This window comes from Pongo abelii, chromosome 3 (assembly GCF_028885655.2).
Source record: "Pongo abelii isolate AG06213 chromosome 3, NHGRI_mPonAbe1-v2.0_pri, whole genome shotgun sequence".
NCBI classification, from domain to species: Eukaryota; Metazoa; Chordata; class Mammalia; order Primates; family Hominidae; genus Pongo; species Pongo abelii.
This window is the reverse complement of record NC_071988.2, coordinates 195818207-195835940: the sequence shown is the minus strand read 5'-3', so window position 1 is coordinate 195835940 and position 17734 is coordinate 195818207. Positions and strand designations below refer to the sequence as shown.

Sequence of the window (17734 nt, the reverse complement as noted above, 5' to 3'; positions counted from 1 at the left end):
AGGATGCAGAGTTTTAAAAATCTAACTGGCAGGCCCATGCCTAACTCTTGGGGGATCCAGAGCAAGAACGCAAACAAAGGCCGACATGCTCAATATCTAAATATTTAAAATTCTAGGCTGGGAACCATGGCTCATGCCTGTAATCTCAGCACTTTGGGAGGCCGAGGCAGGTGGATCACCTGAGGTCAGGAGTTCAAGACCAGCCTGGCCAACATAGTGAAACCACATCTCTACTAAAAATACAAAAATTGGCCAGGCATGGTGGCGGCCGCCTGTAGTCCCAGCCACTCGGAAGGCTGAGGCAGTAAAATCACTTGAACCTGGGAGGCGGAGCTTGCAGTGAGCCAAGATCGCACCACCGCACTCCAGCCTGGGTGACAGAGCAAGACTCTGTCTCAAAAAAATAAATTAATTAATTAAATTAAAATTAAAAATTACATTTTAAATCTAGCTTACTAACATGTTAAATAAAATGTTTTAGCCTCTGACCTTGACAAGCATACCTTCATAACAACCTGGAAGGCCAGGTTCCAATTTAGAACTATCAGACTCCTCGGAGCTCCACTTTGGGACATGGTGGCATGAGAAGGCTGGACCAAGAGCCATTCCCCTTTACCACCACCCCTGGCATTTGAAAGGGGCCTCCCACAAGTATGTGGGCACCTGTCCCACACCTCCAAGCTTTGTCCACAGCCCTCTCAAATAGCCTTCCTGTGGGCCCAGGTGATGAGAGGCAGAGACCCTGGAAATGGACTAAATGGGGGAGAATTTCAGAGTTGCTGGGACCCAAAGCATGGTCTAGAGCAGGGTTTTTCAATCTCTGGACTATTTGCATTTTACACTGAATAAGTCTTTCCTGTTGAGAGGAAAGAAAGAGCTTCTCCTGTGCATTGTAGAATGTTTAGCAGCATCTCTGGACTCTACATACTAGATGCTATAGCACCATCCAAAATTATAAAAACCAAGGCCGGGCATGGTGGCTCATGCCTGTAATCCAAGGACTTTGGGAGGCTGAGGTGGGTGGATTACTTGAGGCCAGGAATTCGAGACTAGCCTGGCCAACATGGTGAAACCCCATCTCTACTAAAAATACAAAAAAAAAAAATTAGCCAGGTGTGGTGGTGCACACCTGTAGTCCCAGCTACTCAGGAGGCTGGTGCAGGAGAATCGTTTGAACCCAGGAGGTGGAGGTTGCAGTGAGCCAAGATCACGCCACTGCATTCCAGCCTGGGCAACAGAGTGTGACTCCATCTCAGGAAAAAAAAATATATATATATATATATATATATAAATCAAAACAGTCTCCTGACATTGCCAAATGTCTCTTAGGTGGTGGAAGGATTGCTGCAAACTTAGAACCACTGATCTATAAAAGAAAAGCTTGTGCTGTGAGAAGGGGCAGAGCTGGGGGAGGGCTGGAGTTGGGGGGAAGGGGTGGAGCAGGGGGCTCTCTAAAGCATGGGGACCAGAACAGCAATAACTGTGCACCAGGCTCCATGTTAACTATCTTCCTAGAAGTATTTTCTCTCATCTTCCTAGCAACTCAGCAAGGTACATACTATTAACCCATCTTATGGATGAGGGAACTGAGGTTTACAGAAGTTAAGCAACTCGCTGAATTTTACACGTCTAGAAACTGGCAGAACCAGTCATCAAACTTAGATCTATCAGTGCCAACTCAACCTGCACTTAACTTAATATAAGCCCAACTAGAACCTCAGATCTTGAATTGACCTTCCTAGTAAAATGACACAACTTAATTCTCTGTCAGACATGGAGCAGATTCACCAATGCTCGTGAAATGGTATGTGATGATGAATATAACAAGGTGTTTTCTTCTGTTTAGAAAAATATCCAAGAGATGAAAAAAGTTATTCCTGACTTTAATAGCAACACTAAAATATTTTTAATTATGTCTGAGTGGAAAAGATCTCCCCCAGTCTCTAATTCATTAGTTAATATAACTTTAACTAAAACGAGAATCTGCTTTTTTGAAACCAGTAAAGATTTTGTATGTGCCATTAGGTAAAGACTAAAGTAAGACAGGTATAAATTAAGGAGCATGCCTACGTTAGTAGGGCCATAGAATCACACAGCTACAGTATTTTAAGGGCAGGGAGTACATTTTCCTTATTTCTGATCTAGCATAGTATGTGATACATTAAAAGCCCTTACAAATTTTTGTTGAATGAATGAATGGCTTTGGATTTCTCTAAATAATTTTAGTTCAAGAAATACACACTCCTCCACCCATGGGAAGATTTTGGATAACTGCCTCAACTTTTTATTTAACTTAAGCTGTATAAAAATAATCTCTGAGAGAGGCTTGGAATGTGTCACATTTAAAAGTTTTTAAAACAAATTTCGTATTTGGTGCAGTGCAGTTCCCATGAAGCAAGGTATTCAGCAAAACTAAATCAACATGTGGCATCAGAAAGCTCAAATGCATTAATAAGTATATTTGCATGCACTGGGCCAAGGGTAATAGTACACAAGGGCAAAGGTTAAACAGTTGGAGGCCTTGGTTTAATAGCAGACCTGAACTGTTATTTAAATGTCACAAATGTCAGTGTTCATCTTCAAATGGTATTACAGTAGGATTAGTGTCCTAAGCCTTGCTCCAATTTATGGAGAATCAGGGAGAATGATTCTCGTCAACTTGGTCCAAAGCAGGAGAAGATTGATTTTCCTTTACCACTCAGTCTGCTTTTATGAGTTTTCCAGACTCTACCTTCCCAGCCTGCATCATGAATGGAAACTGCCAGATCTGCGTGCAGGCCATGTGTGAGCAGTGAATCTGAAAGGGTTATGGCTCATTGAGAAACCAACGAAGAAATTGCTGCCACTCTCAGCCACCTTCCCCCGGCCAGGGCTCCCTGCAATTGTCAGAACCAGCAGTGGCTTAAGCCATGGAACAGGTGTAGGACCAGCCAACCCAGTTCTTCCACCAATGTGCCAATGGCAGACGCCAGCAGAATCAGGGAGGGGAAGCACATCTCATGTCCCCTTCACCGTCATTTGTCTTTGCTCAACTAGGAAAAAGTACATGTTTCTGAGGTCAATCTTATTATTTTTTGTTTTTATTGGTTATTTTGTTATTATTAGCAATAAAAATGTGAGCACATACAATGTGCCAAGTGCAATACACACAGCATCTTATTGCACTAAAGCTCACAGAGCTATGTGAGGTAGGTATTATTATGCCTACTTTAAACAATAAAGATGGCCAGGTGTGGTGGCTTACATCTGTAATCCCAGCACTTTCGGAGGTCAAGGCAGGAGGATTGCTTGTGTCCAGGAGTTTGAAACCACTCTGGGCAACATAGCGAGACTCCTGTATCGACAAAAAATAAAAATAGAAACAAATTAGCCAGGCATGATGGTGTGTGCCTGTAGTCTCAGCAGGCTGAGGTGTGAAAATCTCATGAGCCCAAGACATGGAGGCTGCAGTGAGCCATGATCGTGCCACTTCCAGCCTGGGTGATGTAGCAAGACCTGTCTCTAAAAAAATAAAATAAATAATAAAGATAAGACTAAAGGTCACACAACTTGGCAAGGATTCCCAGATTTCAAGCACCAGCCTCCTCATAATTATGTAAATGGAGTAACTTGCAGAGAAGGAAGAGGCAAAAAGATCTAAAGGCCCCAGAGCTTCATCCCTTAAAATACTGCCCACCGTGGACAGAAATAAGGTGACGTAGTTCAAGGGGCTGCAGTATTTGAGGTCTCAGCCTTCATTAGGACACCCCAAATGGCAGGGGAGTGCCTTTCAAGATGTTGAACAACCTCCAAATGAGAACCGTGTCTATCCTTGACATAGCCCTTTCCTCTTTGGAGCTTTGGGCATATCATATAAGTGATTTCCGAATAGAAGGTAGAGCCTTTCCAACCACAAAGAGGGTACAAGGGATGTCGCAGCAGGTCATGGAGACCTTACAGTGAGCGTCTTGAGCTCTGAGGGGAATGGCAGCCCAGGTGAGCAAAGGGAAGCAGCTGCTTCTCCCCTCCAGCCTTCTCCACTGTCCAGGTCAAGATTTACTGTAACATTAGAAAGGAAATGAACTGCATGATGTGCTGGGGGGGTGTGAGTGTGTGGGTGGTGTGAGGAGGCTCCCAGAGAGTCCACAATAAAAATATTTGAGAAAATAGCCCCTGCACAGTAAGGAATCAGAAATGCATTTAGATCTCCAGAAAGAAAACACTCAGGACAGCCAGGCCCCTCTCCAGTAAGCTTTTTTTTTTTTTTTTTTTTTTTTTTTTTTTTGAGACTGAGTCTTGTTCTGTCGCCCAGGCTGGTGTGCAATGGCATGATCTCAGCACACTGCAATCTCTACCTCCTGGGTTCAAGTGATTCTCCTGCCTCAGCCTCCTGAGTAGCTGGGATTACAGGTGCCACGCCCGGCTAATTTTTGTATTTTTAGTACAGACAGGGTTTCACCATGTTGGTCAGGCTGGTCTCAAACTCCTGACCTCATGATCCACCCACCTCAGCCTCCCGAAGTTCTGGGATTACAGGTGTGAGCCACTGCACCCGGCTTTCAGTAAGCTTTTTTTAAGTGTGCTCTCTATTCTTCTTTTCCTCATTTCAGTTTGATCAGATGACACTAATAAACAATCACATAAATACATGTTGTGGGGCCATATTGACAATTAATGAGATTAATGCAAAAATGTGGTAAGATTGATGCCGGCTGGGTGCGGTGGCTCATGCCTGTAATCCCAGCACTTTGGGAGGCCAAGGCAGGTGGATCACTTGAGGCCAGGAGTTCAAGACCAGCCTAGTCAACATGGCAAAACCCTGTCTGTACTAAAAATACAAACATTAGTAGGGTGCGGTGGTGGGCGCCTGTAATCCCAGCTACTCAGGAGGCTGAGACTCGAGAATTGGTTGAGCCCAGGAGGTGGAGGTTGCAGTGAGCCGAGATCACACCACTGCACTCCAGCCTGGGCAACAGAGATAAGCTACTCTGTCTCAAAATAAATAAAATAAAATAAAAGCCACACTGCAAAAAAAAATGTTTAACCAATAATCACTATCTTTCATATTCTGCTAACAAAAAAATGCCCTTAATGCCTACTAGGTGCCAGGCATTAGTGGGCACTTCATATAATGAATTTTTTTCCTTCACAACAGCCTTGTGAGGTAGGTGATATTATTCACTCCTTTTATAGAAGAAATGATTGTGTCTCAGAAAAGCTGCATGATTTTTCCAAAGTCACCTAGAAATAAAACTCTGAACTGAGGTCTTTGATTCTATAACTCTTGTTTTTTTCATGTCAGCATTTTGACAGTTCAACAAAGCAAACAGTCCACATGAGCATTTACAAAGAAGAGGCTAATGAAAAGGTCATTATTAAGTATAGATTTTATTCTTACAAAACGTTGCCTAGGTGAGTTTAGGTTGATTACATTAGTAGTGTCCAGGGCCTACACACTTTAAGTTGAAGCTACATAGACCAAGTAAAGATTTATCATCATTTTTTTTAAGTTATTGTTGAATTGGTATCAAAATCAACCATCATGTAATTCTATACAGCCTCAACTTACCTGATAATTTGATCTTATTCACTGTGGTCATTTCTGCCATTAAAGTCTCTTGTTTTCCATATTCATCCATACACACAAACCCTACATAAACACACACACACACACACACACACACCAACAAATTGGATTTAAGCAAGAATAAGGAGAGATAGCAGAATTCAAAGCAACTCTTCTTTTGTGTCTTTAAGGTTAATTAGTCCATACTTTATTTTTGTTTTTTTTTTTTTTGGAAAATTATCTTCCACATTTAAACAAACTTTGAACCCCCGCTACTAAAAATTTTCCACAAAAAAAAAGTGAAAACAACAACAACTACATACAGCTCCCAGAAATGATTGGGCAAAAAACAAATTTTTAAGAAAATCATTTGATCTGGTTTTTTTGGTTTTTTTCGAGACACAGTCTCGCTCTGTCACCCAGGCTGGAATGCAGTGGTGCGTTATCGGCTCACTGCAACCTCCCCCTCCCGGGTTCACACAATTCTCCTGCCTCAGCCTCCCGAGTAGCTGGAATTACAGGTACCCATCACCAGGCCCAGCTAATTTTTTGTATTTTTAGTAGAGACGGGGTTTCACCATGTTGGCCAGGCTGGTCTCGAACTCCTGACCTCATGATCTGCCCGCCTCGGCCTCCCAAAGTGCTGAGATTACAGGCGTCAGCCACCGCGCCCAGCCTAATCTGGATTTTTATGTTAGATATGGGCATTAGAAAATAATCTACTGTGTATTATCATCTCAACTGATTTTTCAGAAAAAAAATAGAAAAATCTTTTTAAACTGGAGTTTAAATGTATGTCATAAGTGACCAGACTTTTATTCTAATGTCTATACCAGAAAATGTTACACTCTAGTCATTTTTTCTCTTTTGCGATCATATTAAACATTTGCATCCTTACTAAAATGTTTGAGAATCAATTGGTCCTAAAATGGGAGCTGGTGGGACAGAGTAGCTGCTTGACTGATCAGAAGTAGAAGTAAAGGAACAGGGCAGTCTCCTTTGAGGGCAATGAGGTCCCGGGGAAGTGTTGGTAGGAGAAACAGAGTCCAGGGAAACAAATGTTCTTGGGCTACCAAAAGAAAGGCTTTTCAGTTTGTAACAAAAATCCAATTCAACTTACAAATTAACCTTTTCTTAGTTCACGAATAATCTGAAAATAATGTCTACGTTAAGCTGGAAAGTAAAACCATTCAATTAAGGAATTAAAAATATCAATATGAACTAAGAACTTTCTGACCGTAAATGTATAATAGCTCTTTTGTTAATTTGTAAAATAAGTCCAGGAAATATTTTGATAGATTAATACTCCAATGAGTAGCAAGTTACATTTTTCCAGCACAGTAATACAGTCTGCTTTATTGAGCACCAAACAGAAAGTTGCAAAAATACCCACTGGATAACAATCTCGACACTGTTAAATTTTAGCAGGTGGAATTTCAGCTTGCCAAAGACTCAAAATTAGGAAACTGCTCTTCCAGCCATCTCCAGACTGCTAACCCTTTATTTGGTGAACTGAAAACTGTAGGAAGATTGTCCTTAAGTATGTGATTAGATCTTGAACCAATCTTTTGTCTTCTACTACATTCCAAAGAAGTCTTTATGCCAGGCAAATAAGTCAATGGTACATTATAAAATGGATAAAGAAGGAATGATGGAACATCAGTAAATGTGGATCATGAGATCTCTGAAACTGAATCTTGCTTCTGGAAATTCATCCAGTTTACCCAAAAGGCAATAATAAGAATTACTGGATACATCAAAGAGAGGAGGCCCCTTTATAGGAGAGAATAAAATAAAATAATTAAGCTACATATGGAAATTTACTTCACTATAGTTAGTTTCTTCTACTAAGATGTCTTAACATGTTTTAAATTTAATATTACTTGTCATTAAACAATATAAAGAGTTTTATCCTGTCTGGAAAGAAAAATAGTCACAAGTATTATACTAACTCCATGAGCTAGGAAGACACAAATTGTAAATCATTTAATATAGGACTGCAGTGGTTATTCGCAACTGAATAATGAATTGCATGTCACACAATGTATGATAGTTATCTGGGCTGCTGAAGTTATAGCTAAGGAATTATTGGTCTCCCTTATCTGAAAGACCAAATGTAATATGAGATCAAAGGAAGTAATAATTGTGCAGGAAACAACATCTAAAAAAAAATTCCTCTGAGGATGAAAAACTGATTTATAAAGTTCAAGATTATCATTTTAGGTTACTCAAGTCGGATCAAACATTTTTAGCAATGTTTTGAATAGCCTATGTGCAGCAGAAATAAACACTAAAAAATTACCAAACTGCCAAACCAGAGAGTCCTTGTGGGGACGGAACAAAACAATATGTGAAGTTATTTTTAGCCATTTACATGGCATGAGAAAAGTCCGTATAATAAAGACAACATGATTATGTGACTTGGTTTCATTGAAAAGAGAAGGCCCTCAAAGTCTACTCCGGAAGCCCCTTAGACCAAATTGAATCTCTCTAAGCAAAGGAGGAGACAATAGGAGATTTCTGGTCCCTGCCAACTGATGACACCCGTGTTTTCTGAATTGGCAGCCCCTGGTGACTCAAGGGTGGGTACATGAAGCATTTGAAGAAGATTGATGGGTGGTTCAAACCAACAGCTAGTCATTGAATAAGGTACCGACCTAGATTATTTTACTCCCTTACCAAAGCATGCCAACAAAGGAAACTTTAGGAATTCATTAACAACTGATTACAAGACATAATTGACTACCAACCTTAAAGACCTACAGAGACAGACCTTCCCCATCTTGCACAGGCTTCTGTAGCAAAAATTCTTCCCTCAAAAACTTCTCCATACAAAACTCAATTGAGATTAAGTGAAAATTTTTCATTCAACACTCTATACAATATTAACTATCTAAACATTTAAAACTGGGTATTTGCAAAGAAGGGAAAGAAAGATTAATAATAGTTATATCTGAGTGAGATTAAGAGTGATTTTTAGCTGCTTTTTTTTTTTTTTTTTTTTTTTTTCTGAGATGGAGTCTCACTCTGTCACCCAGGCTGGAGTGCAGTGGTGTGATCTCAGCTCACCGCAACATCCGCCTCCCAGGTTCAAGCAATTCTCCTCCCCCAGCCTCCTGAGTAGCTGGGACTACAGGAGCCCACCATCACACCTGGCTAATTGTTTTTGTATTTTTAGTAGAAACGGGGTTTCGCCGTGTTAGCCAGGATGGTCTCGATCTCCTGACCTCATGATCCGCCTGCCTCAGCCTCCCAAAGTGCTGGGATTACAGGCGAGCCACTGTGCCCGGCCTATCTTTTCTTTATTTTCCCAGGTGATTACAATAAGCACATATTACGTTTATAAAATCAGAAAAACAAAAAGTTTTAAGAACTATCCGCAATAAGGACTTCAAGTGTAGGTAATAGATGACTTTTCATTCCCCCTTTTACTTACGTTTATGTCTCCCTTTGCAAACACAATCATGCTTCTAATACTTTCCACTTCTCTCTGTTGACTCTTTGGAATGTTCTATAAGCACTTGGGTCTCATTTGTCATGCCTACGAATGGGAAAAAAAAATCTCTGGAGATACCGTCATGCAGTACTAGGTTAAGACTTTAGCAAGCCAAGTGAAGATATGATTTCCCAGCTATGCCTACAGGATAACAATAGTCATTACTTTTCTCCCGATTTAAATGTATGGTCTTTTGTGACCATTTACCTTACTGTGGTCTAATAATGCAACTATAATATTAATTAATTCTATACAATCACCATTCTACAGAAAAATAGTCCTGAAACAAACCACGTTCTTTTCACATTTTATAATTCTAGGGACAATATAGCTGATCGTGGTGAATCGGTAAACACATATAATGAATACAGAAAGCAAGAATACACAACCAACTCTGGATAAGAAGTTTGTTTCATATCAACCACGGTTAAATTTGAATGATCCTAAAGTTGTATTTTACCTTCTGTGTTACACATTCTAATATAAGTCAAGCCTGTCCTGTCCCTAAAGCTCTCCCCAACCACTCACCCACACCGATCTCCCTAAATTTCCATAGCCCTGTCTAGGGTTTACATACCCTGTCCATTTGGACTACCTTGTACCAGTGACAGCCAGATATACAAGTGACACACATTTGGGAAATCCATTTGGGAAAACAGGGTAGATTATATAGAAAGATAAATACAGAGATTTATAATCTATCACCATCCTGTTTTTCCCAGTGGATTCCTTATGCCATTTTACAGGCCCTCCCCCACTCCACAACAACCTCTCTGTTGATCTCAGTGTCTGCCACCATGTACAGCAAATATCTCTTGCTTGGTTGATTTGAAAGACTATGCGTGGCCTTATTTTCTCAATCTACCAACCCAGCATCCTTACCTGGGTCCAGCCACAGCCCTCTGTCATAACTGGGAGACAGCGCCCCCCAGGCCGGGAGCCAGGACATCCAGACACCAGGTTCCAGTTCTGCTAATTCCTACTAGTGTGCCTTTGGACAAGGTGTTTCACCTTCTTGGCTGCCATTTCCCCATTTATAAATCAAAGTTTGAGACCAGGTAAAAGTTAAGGTCTACTCCAGCTCTTAAGTGCTGTAATTCCACATGTTTAGAACCCTGTTTAGAGCTTCCCTGTCCAATACGGTAGCTACTAGCTCACAGGGGGCCATTTAACTTCAAATTAAATTTCACTGAAATTAAACAAAGTTAAAATTCAGTTGTCAGTTCCACTAGCCTCATTTCAAGTTCTCAATAGCCACATGTGACTAAGGGCTACTGTTTTTGGACAACAGATATGGAACATTTCTATCATGGCCAAAAGTTTAATTGGACAGGTCTGGAGTAGAGTGATATATTAAATATCATATTTGTCTTTCTAGTGGTGTGCCAACAGATCTAATTAATTTTAATTAAGTATATTACTCTCATTTCATTGTCAGTTTTAATATTCATAATTCATACATTACAAATGCAACCTGTACTTTATTTTAAACAGCAGTCACTTGGAAATTCTCCTTTTACTTGGAAAAATATATCTACAAGAATCATGACTAGAGCAGCAAGCTGAAAAACAGGAGCCTAAGATCTACCATTCCCATCCAGATTCCTATGTTCAGCCAGGCTGAACTCTGTTTTCCCACCCCTCACACTTGGCAGTTTTCTGTGAGCATGTCTTTGTTTGTTCACTTTCTTCCATTAGACCATTTCTCTTTCCTCCCCTGTCCCTCCCCAGGTCCAAATTCATCAAGATCCTTTCCACAGTTATGCTGCGGCAAAGCTGGGAAGAACTGCGTCCAAATGCAGCCATGGTGGCTTAGCAACAGGGATCAGGATGGGCGGCTTAAACAAGTTGCATGAAAGAAATGCCCAGGCAGTCAGGTAGTCAGGAAGCATGCGACCTTGCCTCAATTTGCAATATCAGATATGAGAAAGCGACCTGGTTAATTTTCTGAGGTTGGGACTGCCTGAGAAGGTAGTAGCTCAGCTCACCAAAATACATCAAAAAATAAAATGAGGGGACAAAATAAGTCATGAAAGAAGGCTTCTTTGGGTCATTAGCAACTGCCGAGGCGGTCTGCCCCTCATGTGCATCTGGAGAAATGCCAAAATTCTCTGCCCAGCAGCCCACTCAACCCTCGTAGACAGCATGGAACCAGACTATGTGAGCATGTGAAGTGTCAACCCCAGCACCAGGGAAAGGTGAACAGCTGGCAGGGGCAGGACTCCCTCCGTCAGCCCTGACTGAGAGTTTCCAGTCACAAACTAACAGTCAAGGTATCCTTTGTATGAATCACTGCAGTGTAAGAAAATCTATCCTGCTGTGTTTTTGTTACTCCAATTGTCTGGTACTCCAGAACAGATGCCACCATCCATTATCTATGGAAAGTCATGTCTTCCTCCTTAGACCTGCCATAACACTTTATATCATTCTTGAGATACCTACAATGCACCCTTACTGTTTCCTGTCCATTTCTTAATTCCTCTACAAGACTGTGAGTTATAACTGGTACTTTGTACTTCTTCTATTTACCAGCATTTTAGCACAATGAGTAGCTTACTAGGAGATGAATAAATATGGAATCTGACAAGAAGTGGATGACTCAGTGAAGTGAATGAATTTATGAATGAATACTCAATAGCTAATCTGATCGCTACAGCCCCAAAATAATCTAGGTCTTACAGTGTCTCACCTCTACCCAGTCTTTCATCCATGACTTATTTAAATCCTCTTTCTTTAAAGGGACATGTCAGCTGGTCACACATAAGAGTAAACATCCAGCAACAATGTTAACTGCAAGGGTGTGTTGTTGATGTGTACGGTAGGTTGAACACTACTAAGGAATGCTATTCTGAATTGAATTGTACCTTATTTCCTACTTAGTGCTTCTTCATTTAAAATAATTGTGATAATTCTTTTCTATTTTTTAAAATTATGATGGGTACATGATAACAGTATACATTTATGGGGCACATGTGATGTTTTCATAAAGGCATACGATGTGTAACGATCAAATTAGGATAATTAGGGTGTTCATTGCCTCAAGAATTTATCATTTCTTTGTGCCAGGGACATTCCAATTCCACTCTTTTCGTTATTTTAAAATATACAGTAAGTTATTGTTAACTATGGTCACCCTGTTGTGCTACAGAACACTAGATCTTATTCCTTCTAACTGTGTTTTTGTATCCACTGACCATCGCTACTTTATTCCTGCCTCCCACTACCCTTCCCAGCCTCTGGTAATGATCATGCTGCTCTCCCCATGAGTTCAATTGTTTTCATTTTTAGCTCCCACATATGAGTGGGAACATGTGAAATATGTTGTTCTGTACCTGGCTTATTTCACCTAACATAATGTCCTCCAGTTTTATCCATGTTGTTGCAAATGACAGAATTTCATTCTGTATTCTTTTTTTTCTCTTTTGGAGACAGGGTCTCAGTATGTTGCCCAGGCTGGAGTGCAATGGTGTGATCAGGGCTCACTGCAGCCTCGACCTCCCTGGACTGAAGCAATCCTCCCACCTCAGCCTCTCTGGTTGCTGGGACTACAGGTGCGTGCTACCATGCCCAACTAATATTTTATTCTTTTTTATGACTGAATAATATTCTACTGTGTATATGTACCATATTTTCCTTACCCACTCATCTGTTGATGGACAGTTAGGTTGCTTCCATATCTTGGCTATTGTGAATAGTGTTGCAATAAACATGAGAGTGCAGATATCTCTTCAATATACTGATTTCTTTTTTTTTTTTTTTTTGGATATATACCCAGCAGTGGGATTGCTAGATTGTATGGTAGTTCTATTTTTAGTTTTTTGAGGAATCTCTACTGTTCTCCATAGTGCTGTACTAATTTACATTCCCACCAACAATGTATGAAGGTTCCCCTTTCTCCACATTCTCATCAGCATTCATGATCACCTCTCTTTTGGATAAAAGTCATTTTACTTGGGGTAAGATGAATTCTTACTGCAGTTTTGATTTTATAATTTTTGGTATCATACTTAATTGGGTTCAAATAAAATTATCTAGACATGGTAAATTTACTTCCACATATATAAGATAATACATGTATAAAGTTATTCATTATGACATTGTCTTTAAAAATAAAAGATTGGAAACTCAATGACGATCAATAGGGGGCTAGAGAAATAAGTTATGATATAGCCATTCAGTGGAATGATATGCAAATGTTTAAAGAAAGAAGAATGCTTTCTACCTAATGCATTCCAAAGTAATTCATTACATTGTTGTCTGTAATAGAAAATATTAGAAACTATATGAAGGTCCATCAATAGGGGGTAGATAAATAAAGTGTGGTACATCAGTAGAATGATATACAACTATGAAAAATGAGGCTACTTTGCGTATATAGAAAGATTTACAAAACATATTGTTAAGTAGAAAAAGCAAGCTCAAGAACTTTTTTTTGAGACAGAGTTTTTCTCTGTCACCCAGACTGCAGTACAATGGTGCAATCATGGCTTACTGCAGCCTCAACCTTCTGGGTTCAAGTGATCCTCCTGCCTCAGCCTCCTGAGTTATCTGAGACTACAGGCACACACCAACCATGCTTGGCTGATTTTTTATTTTTTATAAAGACAGGGTCTCCCTAAGCTGCCCAGGCTGGTCTCAAACTCCTGGGCTCAAGTAATTCTCCCACATGGGCCTCCCAAAGTGCTAGGATTACAGGTGTGAGCCACCTCACCCTGCCAGGAACAAAATTGATAGTGTGTTAATTTTTGTATGAAAAAAAGGAGAGAGTTTAAGATATATTGGCACAAAGAAATTCTGAAAGAGTACACAAGAAACTAATAAAAATGGCTATACAAGGGCAGTAGAATCGGGTTCATGAGGGATGCGGGGTGAGCAAAACTTTTCATAAAATACCATTTCATATTTCTGTTTTTACCCTTGCAAGTGCATTACCTATGCCAAAAAATTTAATAGACATTTCCATTATCATGCTACATTTGTTTAATGAATGAATTTTAAAAGAATCTCTAATATATCATTCTTCATCATTCTCTCACCAAGTTTCCTTTCTGTTCTCTGCCCCGCCACCCCCTTCTGTATCAAATGCCTTACCACTCACTACCACCCAGGTGAGGGAAACAGCTGGGGCAGAGCACTTTGGAAAGGATTGGTTTTGATCCCATTTGAAGCCTAACAAGACCTAATGCTAAATTTAAAAAAAAAATAGTTTGGGGAATTTGTTTGCCTAAAAATGAAAGGTGGGATGTGTAGGCTGGGTAATATCTGAAGATTTCAATAATACAGAATTGTATTGTACCTGCTTCATGCTAACTTTTAATGGTCTCATTATCGATGAGTTTAATAATAATGTTTTCATTCTTGAATGAAGGCAATGATTCTCACTTACTCTCTGAAGAACTCATGAACTTTTTATTTCATTAGCCAAAACAGATTTTAATAAGGGAAGGTAACTGAATAGCCATATTGAACTTTCTTTTTTAATATCACATCAACTTCTTAAATATTGAAGTCATTAATCTATATTTGGAAACCTGTAATCATCTAAAGTCTTGTACAACCTTCCATTTATTAGAAATAAATTCACACAAAAAAGCAACAATGTTTAAATTTGGTGCTCAAAAGACCCTCTCAGCAAGAGGTAATTAAATGTCAGCCCCATTTAAATGAGACATTATTGACCCCCATTAGTAGGACACGCGCTTGACTTGACTTTTTCTAAGGGTGGTGATGGATTTGCTCTTGTCCATCCACACACTCCTGCCCTGTCCTCTCATGACCTGGGGCAGACATGTGCTGGACAGCTGGCTGGACCAGGTCTGTGGCCTCTGAACAAAGCAAACCTTGCTGGCCCACACAAAGATTGAACCTGTGACCTTGTTCTCATTAGCTCAATGCCCCAATCACCTGAGCTAAACAGCTACAAAAAATATATAGATTGAACTTTGTGTGGATATATGTCTGTGTGTGGGTGTCAAAGCCAGGAATAAAATGATATATAACAACAAGCATGAAGCTGGCGCTTGGGCATTAAAGGAAGTCCTCCTATAAGTTATGTGTCTTGTATGCCATGCCCCAGTGGCATCTTCCAAGCTGAGAGCCAAAATATAATCACCTTAAAAGAATTTTATTTCAGCTCTGAAACATAATATAATATGATTCTAACTCCAGGAAGAAATTGATCCTTTATATTAGTAGTTAGTCACCTTGTACAAGGAGATCCTAGGAAGCAATAGGTTCCACATCTTATATGATCTGGGTTCTCTTGAGCCTTGGACTGAACAAGGAAGTAGAGATTAAGACTAGAGCTAGAGGAAAACAGGCAAAATTTTGTCACTAGAAGATACAGAAGCTGTTTATCCAGGCAAAGTTTCATGAAAGAAATACCTATGTTCCATCAGTTAAACTAGAACTGTAGGTGAGTATCCAGTGTGCTTGTGTGCCTCAGAACCTCTTGCTATAGAGATCTACTAACAGGAAGGGGACCTCCTGTCGCGAAATTCATGATCATGGAGAAAGTCACTGAAAACCAGATTCCCAGGATTCTACTTCTCCCTGAATAGACAGCTATTCCAGTGCAACTAATAAGGGTCACCAAGACTGCAGGCCCAAAGCAAGACTCACCAAACGTGGAATATCTCAGATTAGACAAGAAATGTAAACACAAGTGCAATACAAGCAATTTCAACGTCATTGCTTTATTTCAGGAGATGAGATTAAGTTCAGCCCAGAAGCTCCTACTCCTCACTCATTGGAATGGACCCTCTGTCAGGAATGACCTACAAGAGAATCTGGGTCACATCTCCAGGCACAACATTAACCATCAACCACTAGGAGATGGTAACTGAATGCATATCTTGGGTCACAAGAATCACATTCCACGTTAACTATCCAAAAATGCTACTTTCAAGCTCCTCCACTTTTGAAAGATATAATTCTCCTCAGCATGAAGTTCCAACTCCTTAACCTGACATTCAAGAGAAATCCAAGGCTAAGTTTTCTTTGTCTCTGCATATCCATGCCGAGCAGAGGGTTTCCCACGTGAAAGAGCTTCCCACATAAAAAGCACAATAAAGTATTAAATGAAGAAACAAGTGAATGGCTGAAGCTAATCCTAATTTATCTTTCCATGTGATCTCACTCTACTTCTCTTAATCTTTCGCTCCACTCATAATAGTCTTCTCTTTGTCCCATGAACATGGCTGGCTGTCTCCTTCCTCCAGACTTGTTTAGGATGTCCTCTCCAACTAAGGGGGTTACCTTTTATCAAGTGCTTAAAACACTTTATATATATATATATATAATCTCAATTAATCCTAAAAAATTAACAAAATAGTTGCTATCATATCCATTTTATAGAAGATGTCCATAAAAGCTAAGTAACTTCCCAAGATTACACAGCTAGAAAACAAGAGAACCAAGATTTGAACCCAGATCTGTCTGGCTCCAAAACTCTTCTCCCTTTCAGGGAATTATTCTTTCTTCATATCTCCAAATTCTGCATTTCCAAAATTGCTTTGTCTTTTATGGCTCAATGCAAGCTTCAAGGAGAGGAACTTTTCCTGTCCATTCTATCCCATAGTGATCTCTCATTCTTTTAACTTAGCATTGTAAACTCAATGTCTCAGATAACAATCACGGACTGCCTCAACACTCCATCTATTATTCCTTTTAACTTTTCACTGATCTATTCCTTCTCAGACTAACTAAATCAAAAGCTCATGAAGGGCAGATTCTACACATTGCACATCACTGTATCTTTTCGCAAGCATGGAAGAGACTTGTGCATGTGGTAGGCAGTCAACAAATATATGTTGACTGGTTAATGTTGACACCTCCATCTTTCCACCAAAATCTGTGTACCAATTCCTATTATTATAAGGATACACCCCTCGAAGCGTTTACCTCCTAAGGTTATTGTAATAAAGGATGAAAACTGGAAAGCTACAAAGATTAACTATGTTTTTTAAAATATTTTAAAGTTTTTCATTGTTAAACTTCTGAGGCATCTCTACTTCTGAGAAGTCTAACACACCAGTGTCAGTGAGATCATCTTGTTAAGGTTTTCCTTGTTTCCTTCGAGTACCCTCATTTTCAAAGGTTAATTACCTGGTTGTAAACGTGCATTCCAGAATGAAATTTAACCTATGAGTTCTCCATCTTGAGGTGAATATTCTTAGTGGTTTTTTTTTTCAAAAGTAGAAAGCCATCTGTTTCACCAATTTAAATACGTACTTATAGAAGAATAAAAAAATAGGAATACAGAGAGAGGTTCATGGATTTTAAGCACTTGTGAGTATTTGTAAAACACATTATGACTTTGATGCTTGGAAAAAATATGAAGTGATACTTTCTGCTGTAAATCAGCACTGGCAAATAAAGAGGGACTAGAAGTTGTGATATCTTAAAGACAAAATTGTTTTGATCATCCAAAATGTTGATCATTTGTGGGCCATAGAAAAGGAAGATTTATTATTTTTGAATGGTTCAATTTCTTAGGAAGATAAAAAAATATCATTTGAGAAAACATCAAACGGAATGTGGTTCTTATTAATATCACATAACCTTTCTCACAAAACTTTTCTCTTCTCCAGCCTAGCTCCCATTAGAACCAAACTAAACACGTTGACAGCTCCAAGTTAGGAAGGCGTTAGGCCAATAGTCTACCCTTTTGAGAAACTGAATCATTCATTCAA

At 39.6% G+C, this 17734-nt stretch overlaps 1 long non-coding RNA gene across 1 annotated transcript in view; it reads right to left on the bottom strand.

Annotated features, from left to right (window-relative positions):
- Positions 1-17734, bottom strand: part of LOC129059144 (uncharacterized) — a 56045-nt gene that overhangs the window by 14736 nt on the left and 23575 nt on the right. Inside the window, exon 3 of the long non-coding RNA XR_010139814.1 lies at positions 8982-9086. This is a non-coding gene — a long non-coding RNA (uncharacterized LOC129059144). The remainder of the gene's footprint in view (positions 1-8981; positions 9087-17734) is intronic.